Source organism: Motacilla alba, chromosome 8, assembly GCF_015832195.1.
Source record: "Motacilla alba alba isolate MOTALB_02 chromosome 8, Motacilla_alba_V1.0_pri, whole genome shotgun sequence".
Taxonomy (NCBI): domain Eukaryota; kingdom Metazoa; phylum Chordata; class Aves; order Passeriformes; family Motacillidae; genus Motacilla; species Motacilla alba.
The window spans coordinates 24,872,045-24,891,400 of record NC_052023.1 but is presented as its reverse complement, the minus strand read 5'-3'; positions in this window follow the sequence as shown (position 1 = coordinate 24,891,400).

Genomic DNA, 19,356 nt, shown 5'->3' with positions numbered 1-19,356 from the left:
TGCAATTCCTCTGCTGCCATCTACCCTCAGAAATGTCTTTGTGCAGCCAGGCTGGTCCTTTCCACAAAGTTTGAAAGTCATTAACCAAACTCTAAACCCTAAGAACAAAAGGTCTTAACAAGAGGCAGCTGGGTTCATTTGCATTTTCTTAAAGACATTTTTGAAAAAAAAAAAAACCAAACTAAAATAACATTGAAATAAAAAATAAAATGATGATTTCAAGCATCATCCATCACGAGGAAAATCCTCAAATAAAAAACTATTGCAGGCATTTAACACACAAAATGCTTTCTTTTTAAAAGCAGAGGAAACATGTTTGATTCTGAGGATGTGCAGAGACATTTTGGTCTGATGAATGTTGGCAGTAACAAACAGGAGGTAAAAGGTTTGTTAATTTTCTCTGTGATTTCATTGCCTACTTCAATTTGTCCCTTGATTGTGTTGTGCTCAGGCTCCATGAGAAGACTGTATAAAAAATCCACTCCTTTTTTATTTTTTTTCATTTTATTTTGGTCAAAAGAAACATTCAGCTGGATTTTGCAATCTGTTCTTTGCCCAGTGCACAACTCCATCAACTGTCCACCTGGAAGTGTGGAACCATGCTCCAGTCCAGCAGGGAGCATCTCCACCTCTGCACAGGAAGAGGGAAGAGCCACAGTCAGATGGGTTCAGGGGTTCTGCCAGGATTTGCTGTGTCCCACTCACCCATTTGAGGGCTCCAGGTAGTGCTGGGTTAATGATTGTGCTCTGAGAGGGCTTTCCCAGCCTTAAGGATTCTGTGATTCTGGGCTGGAACATGATTCTCTTCTCCCCTGCCAAAAACCAGGTGTCCAGGGATGACAAGGAGGGGGATTTTCTCCCTGTTCCTGCTTCCAGATATTTTCCAACCCTTTTCAATACCCTTTTCCACGGGGCTGTGACCTTTAGGTATCTTTTTGTCCAAGCAGCAGCTGACTGAGGGCGCTGATAAAGATGTTCTTGAGATGAAACTAAGCTCTGTTCCCTTCTCGGAGAACAGGGGAAGGGGTTCTCTCACCCCATCTGAGAGGCTTTTCCCTTCAACTGGAATAACAGAGCTGGGATCTCAAAATCAGATCCATGCCTGCTGGTGGCAGGGGGCACTGACTGTGATGGGTCAGTTTATGGTCACTTACCAGTTTTCATGGGATCACTGAGTGTCCTGGGCTGGAGGGACCCAGCAGGATCATCCAGTCCAGCTGCTGGCCCTGCACAGACTCCTCACCAATCCCAGCCTGTGCCCCTTAGGTGGCTCTCTGTGAGGCCAGGTTTAAAACCCTCCTTAGCACAAGATCTTTTGGATTCCTGTTCTAAACCGAGATCAATGACACAAATAAAATCAATACAAATTCCTGACTCCCCAGATAAAGTCAATTTTAGCAGGTAAGTCTGTTTAGGAACAGAAACATTCACGCCCACTTAATGGCTGTGGCACTGGCTGACATAAAACCCAAGGTGACAGGAAAAGAACAGGTTAAATTCTTCTTTTGGGGGAGGTTTTTCTCCTTTCTTGCATTCAGTCATGCTGAAATTGAAGAGGAATCAACAATGCATTTAGTGCCACATTCCTAAAGCACCCACACCCCTGCAGAAGGTGGCAAGGGAAGTCAGGACTAAAGCCAAAGAACAGCTTCTGTTGTGTATTTTTAACATTCCTCCTTGGCATAATTCAGTAACAATTTTATTTAAATTTACAGTGGCCCATTCTGCTGCCATTCCTTAAACATACCCCTCTCATCTAGCACAGGCAGAGCAGACCCAGTTGCTGCTCAGGGTGATTGGGAAGTGAATTTACTTCCTATGCAAAAAATCTTTTCTGTTTGTGCAAAAGTTTGATCCCTGGTGCCTCTTGCTCCTCACTGTTTTCTCAGTCTGACTTCAAGAAAATATCATTTTAGAAGACAGATCCTACTAATCAATGTCCAATGGAAAGTGCACATATAATATCATTGTTTCAGATATTTAATTGCTATTTCCTTGTTTCTCCTTATTCCTTTGAATAAAAAACACCAAATAGGGTTCTATTGGATAAACTGAGATATCAAAGAGCAAATTCCCCCTGGCCTCTCTCTCCTCCATGGGCTCCTGGCACTGCAGTGAGTTGCCAATGAAATAAGAAAGCAGATTAGATATAATGCACTTCGAAGCTGCTCTGATAAAATCCAACAAAGGGATCTGACTTATTTCAGACGCTCTATCACTACTTATCCACCTACTGCTGCCAAGAGCTGCATTGCCAAAAGACTGATGGAAGATTTAAAAAAAAAACAAAAACAAACCCACACCAACACCTCCTGCTGCAAAGCCCTGCCAGGGTGTTTGCTCCATCTGCACTGAGATCCCAGCTGAACAGGGGCTGCTACAGCTGCTCCATCTGCAGAACAGGGCCCACACCAACTGCCTGACTCATGGTAGATTTGGAAAGATATGGAAAAGATGTGCAAAACAGCTTGGCCTTTTCCCCATCCTATCCTGCGTTTTCCTTCTTCTCCCTTTTCACAGAGATCCTCCATAAAAATGCATTAATTCTGGCCTGCTGCTGCTGTGTCTGCTCATCCTTGATGGAGAAATCGGTGAAATGATTCACTGGACAATTTTTTTTTCAACAACACTTTCAGGTATTCCTCCAATCATTTATTTTCCACAGAATTTCATTTTGTCTTCCTTCTGAATACACAAATGTAACTGTGCTTGATTTCGGTGGTGTGAGCAGAGAAGGACTTGGGGAGAAAAAATTTAACACCTTTTTTCTAAATATTTAGATTTATTAGAAATAATTTTTCAACACCCCACTAATTAATTGCATTAAATCACAGAAGTTCAAAAAGCAATTTAATGTAATGATAAACTGCTTTTTCAGATGGGTTGCAGGTGTCACATCTGAGGCAAGGGAGAGAAATGTAGAATATCTGTCCACTGATTTCCTTGTACATGGATCAGAAGTATCCTTGCTTTCCTTGCTACTTGTTAGGGGACATATTATGTGAAAAAAATCCATTACTAGCAAGAATACAGTGATTAAATATAAAAACAAACAAACAAACAAACAAAGCCCTTACATTTTAAAATGTCATTACATCACACTTTATAGTAGAGATCCACAAGCCTCAAGTGAATCCAGTGGGAGGAAACATGAAGGGCTCAAGTAATACTCTAATAACAAGTTTAATTCAAAAACAAGCAGCAAACTGACCTTACTGGCTATAACAATCTTAAAATAAAATAAAAAAAACCCTAAAATAAGGTACCAGATGGGGAAACCAACCAATATTCATCATTGTGTGCAGCCCCAGAAATGGTGTATCTATAATATGAAAAGATAACAGACCATATGTGCTCCAAAAAATTAACCAAAATAAAAGGCAGCTAATTTGCTTCATTTTCATTTAACTGGGCCCATCCTCTGAGCTTTAATTTGCAGGCACTGAAGGTGAAACTCAAGCTGCTAATCTTAATCATTGTTATGTGCATAGCAAGATTTATGATGCTACAAGTTTTTGGAGAAATAAAGACAACAATTTACAAAAATGTGGTGATACAACTTGCATATTACGCAGAGGGAATTATTACAGGGGGGACAAGGAGCAGGAGATCAGAAGTCCTTGGTTTTGTCATTTGCAACCTATTTGAAATGAGGTTTTGGGAAAAATAGAAACAAATCTTCTGAAGCCCTGACAGGTGCTTAATCCTGCAGTGAAGTTGTGCTTGCAAAGGTACAGAGACAGGAGGGAAAACAATTAATATGGAGCTGGGCATGGACACAGTCAGAGTGAGAGCTGGAGCACTGGGAGGAGTTGAAATTCTGAAGGATTGGTTTGGAGTGCAGGAGGGAGCCAGCACTGCCTGCAGCAGCCTCGTGTCCCTCTGCCTGCCCTGTCTGCCATCCCTCTGGGCTGGGGCCGTGCTGGCCACCTGGGCATGGCCAAAACTGCCGCTCTAGTACTGTAGAAATATAGATAATGGAATATCCTGAGCTGGAAGGGACCCACCAGGATCATGAAGTCTGACCCCTGGCCCTGCACAGACACCCCAACAATCCCACCCTGTGCATCCCTGGGAGCGTTGCCCAAACCCTCCTGGAGCTCTGGCAGCCTTGGGGCTGTGCCCATTCCCTGGGGAGCCTGGGCAGTGCCCAGCGCCCTCTGGGAGAAGAGCCTTTCCCTGAGCTCCAGCCTGACCTGCCCTGGCAAAGCTCCAGCCCTTCCCTGGATCCTGCCCCTGTCCCAGGGAGCAGAGATTGGAGCAGCCCCTCGGGAGGAGCTGCAGCCCCTGCTGAGCTCTGCCCTCAGCCTCCTCTGCTCCAACTGAACAAGCCCAGTGCCCTCAGCTGTTCCTCATTTGTTCCCTCCAGAGCCTACACTGTCCCCAAGTCCCTCCTGTGGCCTCTCTCCAACAGCTTTAAATCTTTTACATATTGCGGCACCAAGACTGATAGGAGACCTTGGTTTTGCACTGATGCTATTTCACATGTTCACATCCTCCTGCTCCGACCCAGCAATTAAATATCCCATCCACTTATTCGTGGGCAGATTTCCCCCAGGGTGAGCTCCTGGGATCAGACACTGAACCCGGAGTGTGAGAGAGCAGGTTTGTTAGAGGAGCTGAGCAGGAGGAATCTGTCTCTGCTCTGCTTGCCAGTGCTTCCAGACAGGATTTCAGTCATGCCTGCATGTCAGCAGCCTTCCTGGGGATTCTCTAAAGAGCCTATCAAGCTGACCACCTCAGACAGGCAGGGCCAGGGCCTCTCTGCTCTCCAATTCCAATGAGCTGTGCTTAATGCAGCATCTGCCTTGTCTGTCTTCTGCCTGCCCATGTATTAACACACAGCTTTGTGCTGCTCCTCGGGGCTCTCAAGCATATAATAAATAGAGTTCCAGCTCAATGGAACCTCCTGCAGCAGCTGAGATTGTGATTTGTTTTGCTGTGACTGCTCATTTGGAAGTTCCTGGCTCTGGCAGGACGGCAGAAGTATCCACAGTTGAAAACACATGCTTGGGAAGTCAGTGGTGCTCCAACATGCTCTGCTAAAGCTGGAAGAGGAGCACCCTGGCTGAGGAGCCCTCCAGGGACAGGGAAAGATCCTGGGGGGAGTCTCGAGCCTGGGGGAAAAGGATGGAGGACACAGGTGCATGTAGAAGATACAGGTTGCTTTCCTACTGGTCTGCAGCATTCTGCCACTTGGTAGCAGACAGCAAGGGAAAGCTTCCCTTCCCCTCCCTTCCCTCCCTTCCCTTCCCTTCCCTTCCCTTCCCTTCCCTTCCCTTCCCTTCCCTTCCCTTCCCTTCCCTTCCCTTCCCTTCCCTTCCCTTCCCTTCCCTTCCCTTCCCTTCCCTTCCCTTCCCTTCTCCTCCCTTGGATCATGGTAGTGAATTTCCCTTGAAATAAGAACATTTATGCTGATTGTTATCTGTGATCTTGAAATAAACTGCTGTAAACAACAGCCAGGTTGTTTCTAAAGTGACTTCCTCAAGTATCTTGCTGCATTATCCAAAAAAAAAAAAAATTGATCTTATGCTGCATCTTCTGTTCAGCAGAGAGACTTCTGGCACCTCATGGCTTTATTCAAACATTTGTTTCAGTGACACAAAGTGTGGGTGAGAGATCTCTTACATCCATAATACCACAGAAAGGCTTGGGTTGGAAGGGAGCTTAAAGATCATCTCATTCCGAAGGTGTAGGGGGAGGAGGAGGTGAGACAGGAGCTCTGGCAGACACAGTGCTCTCCCAGCAGCTTTTTCCTCAGGGCAACCACAGCTACCAAACCAAGCAACACCCCCACTGTGACACAAAAACTAAACCCAGGGTGCCAGCCTGTGTTTCTTGGCTCGTTTGAAATTGGAGCACAGACATGACAGTGTATGGCTGAGATGAAACCTACGGTGTCTACCAAGTGCAAAACTAGCTAAGTGTTGTCTCCTGGGTAAGAAGAGGAGTGTCACAGCCTCCTCTCTCACTGTAGGATTTAGCATGAAGCAGCCTCACTAAGTTCTCATGGGGGAAAATCCAGCCTGGAGCTACACCCCTGGGCACTGCAGGTGTTTTTTCCCAGCACACTGGTGCCTGCTGGGAGCTGGGAGCTGTACAGAAAGCTCAGCACCCCACACCCAGCTCCTGCCACACACGACTTTCCAGTATCCAAATCCTTTACAGGCTCCAGAGCCCACAGCCCAAGCTAAGAAAGGCTGCCCCATCCAACACCTGTGTCATAGTTTTACATAAAAGTCATTTAAAAAATAATACAAAACTTCTAACCTCTAAAAAATTAAACACACCTCTGTAAAAAACACGTGTTAGGGCAAAAAAAAAAAAAAAAAAACCAAACCAAAAACTTCCTCTTTTTCTTCTAACCTAAAAACAAATAACAAAACCAACCCAGTCCATATCTCAACTAAAGTAAACCAAGGAAACTCTACCACAAAACTGGGCCCCCCTCTCTGGGGAGCCTACCAAACCCAATCTCAGCTAAACTAAACAGAACAACTACTGGGCAGGAAGGCAGGGAGACTGCAAAAGCTGCACAACCTGTCTCCACCTAGCTTAGGGGGAAAACAGATGGACATCTCCTCATCTTGCCCCCAGAGTCATTAGGAACTGTGAAGATCAGTTTAGCCCATGCTCATTTTGGAAAATCATCACAGACCATCGGTGGGGTCATTGCTCTGTACAACCAACCCTTGCTGCTGGTGCTGCTTCTCTTCCTCTCCAGAAGTTAAACAAACCTGCACTTCAACAAATACAAAGGGAACACTCTTCCCCTCCCACCATAATCTACCCTCTTGTTTCCAGCTGCCTACGGCAGCTAAAGTAAAAACCCCTAAGAGGAAATTCAGCGCAAACCAACCAAAGCTGAAAACCTGGAAAAGTAAATGTGACACCCACAAGCTAGAGGGGTTGGCAGGCAGGAGCAGCCCTTCTCTGTCACTCACTCCAAATCCCTGCTGTGACAGGTGATCTCCTGTTCCTCCTGCTCCTCCCCTCCTGGAACAGCCCCGAGCAGAGTGGCTGCCAATCTCCAGCGTTCTTGTCATGCAATGAATGGAACAATCCTTCTCTTGGAAGAGGAATACTGGTGAAAATACACTGCTCTGCTTTTGTGTTTATCCAAGTGTTCCCTGCTGGCTTTACCTCCAGCTCAGGAGACTGGGACATGGTTCCCAAAGCCATTTTTTTTTTGGGATTGAGCACCCACAACAACCACGGGCACGGGAGGAGCTGCTGCTTCCCCCAGGAGTGGGAAAACCTCTCTGTGGCTGTGGATTCTTGCCTGCAATCAAAGCCCATCTGAGATCCAGTGCTATCATTGGACAAATATCCTCATCTCAACAATCTTTGCATGGCAAATAAAGCAGTTCTATCAAAGAGCAAAACTTCTAAAGCAGCAGCATGGGTTGGAGACCTGCTTTATTTCTTGGCCTTTTAATGAGGGTTTCTTGTTAGAGGACATGGCTGGAGCTCCTTGTGCACAGTTTAAAGGAAAATGAACATCACTGAAGCCACTACAGTTTGTTATCTCCTCCCCAACCTATTTTATTTATATTTAGGGCCATCACCTAAAAGCTTTGCAAGCTAAAATAAAAGTGACTTGGAAGGAGTTGTGCGATTGCTGTGAAAAGGCAGCTTGAAAATAGATCCTGGCTGAAAGGCAAACCTCTCCTGGGAAACTTTCATGTCCTGATGTGAAACAAACCCAGAGGGTTGCTTTCAATGCCTGCTGAGCTCTCACAGGCATTGTGGGTGTTAAAGATCCTGGTGTCACACAGACCTGCTGACAGTGGGAAAGGGGCCTGGGCCACTCCCTGAAAGCCATCTTTCCACAGGAAATAAAAAAATGACCACAAGGTACAGGTGCCTCAAAGTTTCAGGACTTCCCAGCTCAAAATTCCCATTTACTACCTCAAAAATCTTTTGAGTCATGTCCAATACTCTTCCCAGATGTTTCCACCTTGGAGCTGCTTTTGGGGAGCTGCATTTTTTCCTTCTCACCCACTCAGCATTTCATTTGTCCTTTCAGTGTGGTTCTTCCCATCCTGGTCCATTTTTCCCATGGCTCATATCCCTTCCACTTAAGCCAACCGACCTTCTCTTCTAAATCTCATCCTCAAAGCTTCTTCTGCTGCTGCAATCCCAGCTGTGCCACACTGCTCCATGGAGTCCCCAGTGCTGCTGCTGGCCACCATCTCCCCTCACCACTGGCCACTTCAGAGCCCACTCACCTGCCTGGATCTCCTTTTGAAAGATCCAGGAGCATCTTGAAGGCTGAAAAAGAACATTTTTTCAGAGCCTGCATGGGTGGAGGTCAGGCACAAGAGGGAATGGCAGTTCTTCCCAAATATCCATGAGCAGCAGGCACAGCAGGGACAGTTTTAGTGCTGGGATGGCAGGAGGTGAAGCAGCACCAAACTCTCACTCTCACAGTAGCACACAGAGAACAAGGTCTGCATTTTGCTCCACACTTGCTCCCATCTCCCATTCCACATTTCCATGTGCTGGACTGAGGTGATCTGAGCCACGTGGGAGCTTCCTGAGGAGCTCACATCAGGGCAAAAGCCACCAAACCCCCAAAGAGCACAGAGGTTTGAAAGAGAAAACCACTTCTCAAGCAATTTATTTCCCAATCCTTTCAAAGCTACTCTATTTCAGGTGCGTTTGACACCTCCTTGTCCTCTGCAGAAGGTGCAAAGAGTGTCAGGAGACAGAGAAAATAAAAGGGGAAAAAAACCAATTTGCTCTAACTTCATTTCTGCAAGTGTCATTTAGGGAGTGGAATATTGTTGGGAAAGGCCCCTGTTGGAAATGCAGACACTTGGGCCATTTACAAGTCATTTCACCCATGCATGAAGTGCTGCTTCAGGTCACAGGTGGCTTCTGGGCACTGATTCCTCCCATGACATTTTTCAGTCCTTTTCTAAAGAAATATGAAAGCCAAACTGCTGACATTCAGAGCTTCCTACTCAGATATATTTTTGCCAGGAAAAAAAAAATAGTGTGTGGTTTAATCACTAATCAAAGACAAACAAGTTACTTCTCCACCAGAGGATTGTTTTATCTTGTTAGGTCTGAGGAAATACAATCTTTTATTTTTTTCTCTGTAAATCAACATGGAAAAGTTAATGATTCTGTGTTGGTCCAAAGGGGATGTATTGCATGTTTCCCCTCTTATTCCCCAAATTCTTAATGTCTTAACATGGAAAGAAGTGATTTCTTACCAAAATCAAAATTTCCTTCAGGGAAGATCTTGTTCCCATAAGACACACCTGTTAATTAAAAAAGAGGTTTCCCTCTATGAAAAACCAACTGGTTTGACCCTAAATTCCTTTGCAGCCTTTAAAAACCTCTACCTGTTACAGGTGGAGGCAGAGGACAGGGGTAGGAATGTGACACTGGTTGGAAGGGAAGCACAGACAGCAGGAATTGCTGCATTTTCCCTTTTCTCCCCCTCCTCAGCTTGCCTTTGTCATGTGTCCACACAAACCAAACCTGGATGAAAGGGCCTCAGAAGTCCTTGGACAAAAAGTGAACTGGGATCAGAGCCAAGAAACTTCTTTATGAGGTCAAGAGGTGAAACCCTGCTGTGCCAGCACCTTGTGTCCCATCCCTCCCCGATGGCAAAGGCTGTGCCAAGGGGTTGGGACCTGTGCCAAAGCCACCCCTGTAGCCTGGGAGGTCTTTCATGGGGCAGGAGGAACCTTCTCCACAGGCTCCTTCTCTTCTCTTCTCTTCTCTTCTCTTCTCTTCTCTTCTCTTCTCTTCTCTTCTCTTCTCTTCTCTTCTCTTCTCTTCTCTTCTCTTCTCTTCTCTTCTCTTCTCTTCTCTTCTCTTCTCTTCTCTTCTCTTCTCTTCTCTCTTTATTGTTTGCTGCACTTTATTAAAAAAGGAAACCCTTCTGGAGTGATTTAAGGGTATTTATAATAACTCCTCACAAAGTTGGGGTTTCATTTAGCTCTGAAATCTAAAAAGAAGCTTGTTTACCCTTTTTCCATTGGAATCCAATATGCCCTGTTTCCATGGCAACTCCAACACTGCCCAGCTCTAACTGTTGCACAGGCAGGAAGTGTTTAACCCTTGGAAGTGTGTGGATCTGAATCTTTTGGAATCAATACCATAATAATGACCCTTCATTGCATTGTCAGGCTGCCTCTGACAAAGGATGGCGCAGGGTTTTTGTCCTGTTTTGTGAAAAATCCCCCGCCCAAGTGGCTTTATTAACTCAGGTGAGGAAGGAAAGCAAGGAGTCACTGGTATGCCTGGATTTATGGCCAGGGTGATGCATCAGTGATAAAAAAAGGTTTCAGCACTGAGAACTTGCAGTGCTAAACCCCCAAATCTAAGAATTTAACTTAAAATCTGTGGGATCCTTAAAAAAGCCCACAAGGACAAGTTTATTTTTACAATAGCTTGATATCACACAAGCCCCAGGTTGAAACCTCCCATACCTGCACTCACAGTGTGGTCACCTCCCTGCCAAGTGTCCATACTGTGAGTATATCTTCATAAAAAAAACTTCTTACTTCCTCTGCCTCCCACCCTTCCCTCTACACAACCCTTTTCTTTCACAGCTGGACCTGAAGCAGCTCCTGGGACCTTCCCCTTCCTTCTCATTGGAATTCACCTGTTCCCAGCTGGATAATGCCATGCAGACAACACTGGAGAAGATCTATAAACATTCCAAGCTTTTAGGAGGCTGGTGATCTGGATTTAAGTGCTGTGACTGAACAAAAGGCTCAAATATGCAGTGTCAGACCTCATCTGGTGAGGAAAACTTCAGTGACAGTGACAATCGATTATAAATCTCAACTTATAGAATCCTAGACTGGTTTGGGATGGAAGAGACCTTAAAGCCCATCCAGGGCCACCCTCTGCCATGGGCAGGGTCACCTCCCACTAGCCCAGGTTGCTCCAAGCCCCATCCAGCCTGGCCTGGGACACTTCCAAGGATCCAGGAGCAGTCACAGCTTCTCTGGGCACCCTGTGCCAGGGCCTCCCCACCCTCCCAGGGAACAATTCCTTCCCAATATCCCATCTATACCTACTCTTTGGCAGTTTGAAGCCATTCCCTTGCCCTGTCTCTCCAGTTCCTGAGGAGTTGTCCCTCTCCAGTTCCCTGGAGCCCCTGCAGACCCTGGAAGGTTCTGTGAGGTCTCCACACAACCTTCTCCTCTCCAGGCTGACCATTCCCAGCTCTCCCAGCCTGGCTCCATAGGAGAGGTGCTCCAGAGCCCTCAACAACTTCATGGCCTCCTCTGGACTTGCTCCAGCTGTGTCACATCCTTCTTATACTGGGGACACCAGACACAGCACTGTAGGAGGGTCTCATGCATCCATAGTCAGAATTTCCTGCTCCAGAGATCAGGCTCACTGCTCTCCTTGATTTCAAACAGAGGGTTTGGTGAGGTGGAAAATTTGCATTGTTTCTCTATTTGTTGCTTTCTGAACTCCAGAGCAGGGGGCCCTGTGCTTTCAGACTTCATTACATCATGGAAATTGTGCATTGCTTTTGGGAAACATCACTGGAAAAATAATGTCATGGGAAGGGGAAGGCAAAGCAGGAAAAGAATAAATAAAACAATTGAAAAGGACAAAAGCAATAAAGAGTTAAAGCAACCCATTTTGAAGTATAATGGCAGGAGTGAGTCATGAAGAGCCCTTTTCTCTCTGAGCTAAGCTCAGTATGTGTGGCTGGACTTGCAAAGTCTGTCCCATAAGAGAGGCCTGTTTAGCAGGATATTAAGAAAAAAAATTCAAAAATCTATATTAATCTTTTCACATGTGCTGGAGACTTCTTTGTCGGGAGAGCTCAGAAGAGCTGGTGATGTTTGCAGCCACATTCCTGTCCCCCTGTGCCCTCTGTGCTCAGGCCAGAAGATCAGCTTGGCACCTTCCCCCATCAGCAGGGAACTCCAGGCAGTGGCCACACCCCAGCCTGGGTGTGAAGAGCAGGACAGCAAATTTTCCTTGGAGAAAACACTCCCACTGTAAAGAAAGAGCATTAATGTTGCCCCAACCTCTCCCATCTCTTGGCTCACCACCTGCAGCTCCTCTGGTAAGAAGTGCAAGAGGAAATGCTGCAGGAACCAGGAGGGAAGTTGTCCTTGGATAATGCCTTATATCGTGGGGCTGTGGAAGGACTAAAGCAGCTCAGGGAGCTTTTCAAGGAGCTTTGCAGAGCTTTCCATGAGGTATTTTTCTTCCACAGGTCTACAGAATCCGTAATATTTGTTGAGCTGGTTGTTCCTTGCATGAGACTCAATAATCCCTATCCCTAAGTAATATCCCTCAGATGAATTTCAGTGGCCACACTGCTAAGGAAAATAGCATCTTTCTCAAAGTTTTTAGCACTGGCTTGGGAAAAAAACTTGCATTCTTCAAAATCATTGTAAATTCTTTGTTTGGAGCGTGGTGCTGATAACCCCGAGGTCAAGGGTTCAATGAATGTATGGGCCATTCATCCAAGAGTTGGACTCAATGATCCTTGTGGGTCAGCTCAGAATATTCTGGGATTTTGTAGCTGGGGCCATGGAAGAAAAAAAAAAGAGAAAAAAAAAAAAAGCTCAAAAGTGGACAATTTGCAATAGAATTCTATGCATTCTGCGTGGTCACTGTGTGGTTTTAAATACCTCACATTTCCGAACTAAAGGAACACAGAGGGTGAGGAATTACAGGCAACACCCCAAAATGAAAGGAAAGCCCTGCACATCACAGCACCCTGAATCCACAGACACCATGAATATCCCACCAAAGCACGCTCCAGCTGATCCACTGGCAGACAAATCTCTCCCTAGGGATAATCGCAGATTTCCCTCAGACTCTGTTTTCCAGCACTCAGCCTGAGAAGGGTTTGAAACATATAAATTCCAGTTTCCTGGCAGTACAGCTGAGGACATGACCCTGCAGGTTGCCAGTGTGAGGATTCCATCCCAGTGCAGTGGTTCCAGACTGGGATTGCAGCAGGCAGGGGTCAGGATGAGGAACAGTGGTTGTTCCCCCTGGAGAAATGTGAGAAGAATAGAAGAGTATCCATCCAACCCACGGTCTTATTGGCATTCACAGGGAAGGCTTGCGGGGAATAAGGGAGGAAATGAAAGGAAAATGAATGTATAAATAGCTGCAAAGCCCACCAGTGAATGCAATTTTAGGGAGTAAAGATGGAGCTGCCTGTGGATTTGCAATGCAGAGGTATTCAGGCAGCATTCCTCACTTTCACTGCCAGCCAAAAAGTCAGTGCAAGACAAATAAAGTGTCAGAGGGATAAAAAAAGAGGAAATTACTATTGGGGAAAAAAAAAAAAAAAAGAAAGAAAAAAGAAAGGCCAATACACATAAGGCCAAAAGGTCACAAAATTACCAAAAGTGACAAGATAAAATTGGTTGCACAACTTAAATTATTCTTTAATGCTGTGATCTATAAGGATGATAGCCAAAGTATGACATGAAGCTGGCAAGGCAAATCTATGCTAAGGACAAAGTAGATTAATAGGGAACCTGTCCTTTTGTGGTTTTCTGGAGTGGATGTTTAGCTGAAGCAAAACATATCAAAATATTGGATATTCTGATGTAACCAGTGTTCTCTGATGGGATTTCTGAGGGTGGATTTCATTGTAAGGTTTATTTCCATCAAATCTAAAATATACATAGTCCTGTACAACACACACAGAGAACGTTTTACCTTCCATCTCTGAGTCCAGGAGAAAAAAAGAAGCATTTGACTTTTAAAAGTTGATTTTAAAACTCAAGCCGTGCCAAGTATTAGCGAGAAGGGTTTGTTTTCTTAAAATATGTGGGCAATTGGAATGAGCATCACTGCACTACAGCAACCTTTTCATTGAACCCAGACTTATTGAGCTTAACTGCCTGTACACTAATTAAAGCATCTCTCATGCTGTTTGTCCTATTCAGCACTACACTGCCAGCTCAGAATGGCTTTCACAAAGCCCAGACAGTGATAAGTGTTAATGGTATTTTATTATTTCTCAGCTGCAATGAAGATATTTCTCTGGCTGCAGGCAAAAGCCTCCAGGGAGGAAAAGAAATGCCTAAGAGTGGGAACAGGCCCTCACAGCATCACTGCTCCACCAGCTGCACTGTTTTCAGTGCTGCTCAGGCAATGGAAAGACATCCATACATCCCCCTGGAAGTGCTTTTGTGCGCTGTGTCTCTCCAGAGCGGGGGGCTCTGAGGGATGTGCAAGGAGAAAAGTGAATTATTGCCAGACCACGTGGAGGAATGGGCAATGAAGCTGATTCAGGGGCTGGCATCAGGGGGAAAAATGACAGGATCCCCTGGACCAAGCAGAGTATTCATGGGATGCTGTTGGATATAAGGAAGAGTGTTTGGAAAGAGGCAGTGGTGACTCATGAGATGGATGGGAATGGCTCTCTTGCTGTCAGTGCTGCCAAGGAAGCACTCAGCAACCAGGGAACCCAAAGGCAGGACTGAGAGAGTCAGAAGGAAACAAAGAGCTGGGAAACTTTCCTGTGTGCTCTGCAGAGCAGCAGCCCCAGCTTCTGGAGGTGTCCAGGGCTAGAGGACATCACTCCCTAACCCTGCTGCCACCTCCAGAGAGGCTCCCTCCTGTTCCACTTCCTCTCTCACAGTGAGCAAGCTCTGTCTGATATGCTGAGATTGGCATTATATAAACACCAGACATGGAATATTAAATAGGAAACTATGAAATAGAGTAACATTTTGTAAAAAAAAAAATTTTAAAAAATGCTGTCTCTTAGCAACTCAGCTTCTCCAGCCTCAAATAAAGAATTAGAATCTGACAATGTCACATTATTTCCCACAGTAAATTTGAAATTTGGCTTAATTAAAGCTTATGCTTTAGCTGGATTACCAAACAAGCAACCGGCAGCCACAGAGAGAAATAGTTTTTGTCCATCTGTGTGATGGGGATAAAAGTTTGTGTTCAAGAGTGCTGTGTGTGAGACACAATTTATTTCAGGCAATTGCTCCAAGGATCTGAGTGTTTCCATCAGCACTGAAGCCAAGATCAGCTCCCTGGTGACCCTGAGTGTGCCCTGTTCAAGGATACACGTTCAGAGACCAGCCCTTGAAGATGTAGAAAGAGATTCAAGGGTGGATGCACTGATAGAAACTTTACTCCCAGGACTCTGCAAACCCAAACTCCCTCCAGGGTCTGACAGTAGTAAATGTCAAGGGGTTCCTGAGATCCCCCTGATTTTCCACTCTTGCCGTGTTATAACAAGCTTCTGCTTGGAACCTTATACATGATACTTCCAGTGCCTCAAGGGAGCCTGCAAAAGGCTGGAAAAGGACTTTTCATCTGGGCATGGAGGCATCAGGATGAGTAAAAATGGTTTTAAACTGAAGGAGGACAGAGTTAGATGGGATATAGGGAAGAAATTCCTCCCTGTGAGTGTGGAGAGGTTTGGCACAGGGTGCCCAGAGAAGCTGGGGCTGCCCCTGGATCCCTGGAAGTCTCCAAGACAGGTTGGATGGTGCTTGGAGCAAGCTGGGCTGGTGGAAGTTGGCCCTGCCCATGGCAGGGGTGGGACTGGATGGGCTTTAAGGTCTCTTCCAACCCAAACCCTTCTGGGATTCCATGGTATGACCTAAGCTGCTGCATATTCTGCAAAATCCTACGCAGCTATCCAAACATAGCACAGATCAAAGCCTCCAAAATGCAATTCAGATTAAAATAAAAATAAAATGTATTAAAAGGAATCCTTCAGAATCAAATTCAGCTGCGTGAGGGCCATTTACAAGTCCCTGTGCTGTAATTTTTATGCAGGTATCCAGTGGCACCCATATAAGTAGAGCAGCTGAGCCCTTAAGAAGAATGAGCCCAGAAGACTGGCAAAATGTGGGGAGTTCCACCCAAAAATTTGATTGTCATCAACGTGACACTTCTCTGGGTCCCCCAACAGAATTGTTGTCTTGGTGGTACAAACAGGGACGACTTCAAAGCCGAATCCCACAGAGATGTAAGAGCAGCCCCACGGCTTTGAAATAGATCCAGAAACTGCCCATGGATCTCCCAAGCCCAGCTTAGCACTTCACCTATCCAGTCATTATCCCACCACACCACGAAAATAAAACCCTGGTGCTCATCTCCAGATAAACAGACATTATTATTCCCATAAAAGAAAATGAGGCAAAGGAATTACCACAGTTCTCTTGCCTATGGCACACGAAATATAATTTAAAATCTTCCCAGCTCATCATAAAATCTCATCATTGTTTAAAACGGCACAAGATACAGTCTTTGAAACTTTTAAATATTTAATTTGCATATTTCTAAATCAAAGGCAAAGTTTGGATTGCAAGGTGCAGTGAGGAAAGGGAATATTTTTTGTTCTGGTAAACACAAGCATAGCCTGTTTCTAATGAGTAGCAATCAAGAGACACTGCAGGGACACAGAACATAAAATAGTGAGAGAGTCCAATATGCTGCTATTCCTGGCAGTTCTAAAAATTAATTCAAACCTGCATCCATTACAAGAGTAATGGAAAAGCAGAGCTCCATGTCTGTAAATATTAGGAGCATGGCTGATAGCCTTATTTCCTCCCCCATCTCAATTAAATATGGCACCTTGCAGCTAAATTACACAATGTGGCCACAGTCTGTAAACAAAACAATCACTGTTACAAATGTTTGTGCCTAATAAATAGATGTACTGCTGTATTAGGGAGAGTTATACCTCACACAATAGATGTTCCCTTCCAAACAGGTAGATCTCTTATTAAGCATTTGATTATTCATTTCTCCCTCCCCAAAATGATAGCACAGAAAGAAGACTTCTGCTGGTGAATCTTCTGCAAATCACACCCAAAATCTTAATAAAGCAGCTCCCAAACTGCTCCAGATCTAATTCTCCCAGAGAGCTGTACATTGTCAGATGCTTAAAATGCATCGATGTTTCTTCTTTAAACTGGAAAAAACAATCATTGAGGATGATAATCCAAGACTCAGCCTGTGCCTCACTGCCCCTCGCTGGATTTGACTGCCTGATCTGTTCTCATCCTTGTGCAACCCCAGCATCCCCGCTTCATTTAATTCCTTAAGCTTTAATTAAAAACCAGCAATGAAAGCCGGCAAGAAAAAGTAGCTGAAAATTCCTTTATAGCTCACAGAACATCCAGTATTGCTTGGAGAAGAGACAGCAAACACCACAGCCGAATACAAAGGTGGCCCACTGCAGATTAATCTCTCCTCTGTTGTACTCTGCTGAGGAACACTTCACAGAGCTGGTCTTTTGTTTATGCTCTGGCACCAGAAAAAGGGGAAACCATGAAACTTGTGCAGGAGTTTGTGCAGACTTGTGCAGACTGCACATCACAGTCACATCCTTTGCTCTGGCTCCCTCCTCCTGGCTGGCAGCTGTGAGGGTGGATTCTGCCCATCAGCAGAATGTTCCTGAGGGCGCACAGCTCCTGCTACACCAACTCCACACCTCAGTGACTCTTGGTGGTGAAGCTGGAGCTGCTGGTTTGCTTGGGAGCCTCAAGATGTGGCCAAACCCAGTTTCAATGGCCAGGTGAGGTTGATGCCAGGGGAGCCCAACTCGTTATCAACGTGTGGGTGCACCAAGGGCAAAGTGGCTTCAAACCAGGCACAAAAGGCTCTCCCACCACAGGAGAGTCCCCAGGGACCCAGGCTGTGTCAAGAGTAAGTTTTCCTCACTCAGAAACTCTCAGACCAAGGAATTCCCCATGCCCATCCCAAAGCAGAGGCCCTTTGAGATGCTGACCACCTCATCTGATGCAGCAATTACTCTGTGTGCTCCAGCTCTTGATTTTTTTTTAAAGCTCCAGAAGCTGTAGGAGCAGCTTTGGCCATGTCCTGAGTGGTTTTCTTTGTTTCAGCTGAAGCTGTGATCACTGAACATGAGCAAGGAATGCTTTTTCCCCATTTCAGGACCCTTTGGATGAGTTTAGGTTTTGTTTTGTCACCTATTTACAAATTCCTGGCTAACTTTAGGCCAAGGGAAAGGTTTTGTTGGAGTTTCTTTTCCATATTTTTGCACATGTTTTACAGCTAGCTCACAGTTCAGAATAAAGTCATAAGTGAATCAAGAAAATTTATAATAACCTTTACAAGTGTTTTCAAGCAATCCTTCAATGGAAACAAAACAAACAAACAAACAAAACCAAAACAAAAAACAACAAACAACCAAAAACCAATCAAGATGCTCAACAAAAACAGACTTTACCACAAAATGTCTGTTTTGACAAGCTGATGTGTTTGAATGAAAAGGAGTAACAAGTCTAACCAAGTTCTGTAATTGTTATAAAACTGTTTGTGGCACTACTCAGTGGGATCCTTATTTCCAAAAGAAAGCTGGATGCTTTTGGACCCATGGTTTCCTCACCCACGAGGCCCGATCCTGTCTAAAATGTTGTCTGATGAAGTGGTTTTCACACAATTGCATTTAAGGCCCCTGAAGCCAGAAGCAAAGAAGGAGGCACAGCCTATACTGAGCAGTGCCTGCTGTTTTATGTCCCAATGATGGCAGCAAACAGAGCAGAAGGCCCCAGGGGAGGGACACGAGGGTGCCCTGAGGGCTGGGACAGGCTGAGGGAGTTGGGGTGTTCAGCCTGGAGAAGAGAAGGGTTTGGTGTGACCTTATGGCAACATTTCAGTGTGTAAAAAAAGCTTATAAGAAGCACTTTTTAGCAATCCCTCTAGTGACAGGACCAAGGGTACCAGACTGGACATAAGGAAGAACTTGTTTCAGAACAATAAGAACTTGGGCAGGCCCTGCACAGGGTGCCCAGAGAAGCTGTGGCTGCCCCTGAATCCCTGGAAGTGTCCAAGGCCAGGCTGGATGGAGCTTGGAGCAACCTGGGCTAGTGGAAGGTGTCCCTGCCCATGGACTGGATCTTCAAGGTCCCTTCCAACCCAAACCACTCTGGGGTTGTATGATTCTAACCTTTCAGTCCTCAAAATTGGTGACCATGCCATAAATTGTCCAATTTGCAGCTGGCTGTGGCTGCAATGTGCTGACAGTGAAGGGAGCTACACTTCTGCATCCCGTTTTTATACGCCTTCCTTAGCTCAGTAGTTTTATGGCTTTCAATCTGACTTTTTAAATATGAGTTTATAGTGTTTCACCTCTCTCTAAAATGGGTAAGTCTGTAAGAACTTTGCTGTTTGATTAAGTTATCATGCATGAAGAGCCAGAAGAATTTAAGACAATTGTTCATTTAAATTGCTGTTAATTACATCCTCCTGACACAGTTATTGTACTAAACGCACAATTTGGATAAAACTACTGTAGTATCTAATTGAAGTCAAAAATATTTCTGACATTTTAATGAACACAGCAATAAGTTTTATTTTACAAGACTTTCAAATGAACCACAGAGGATTAGAAAA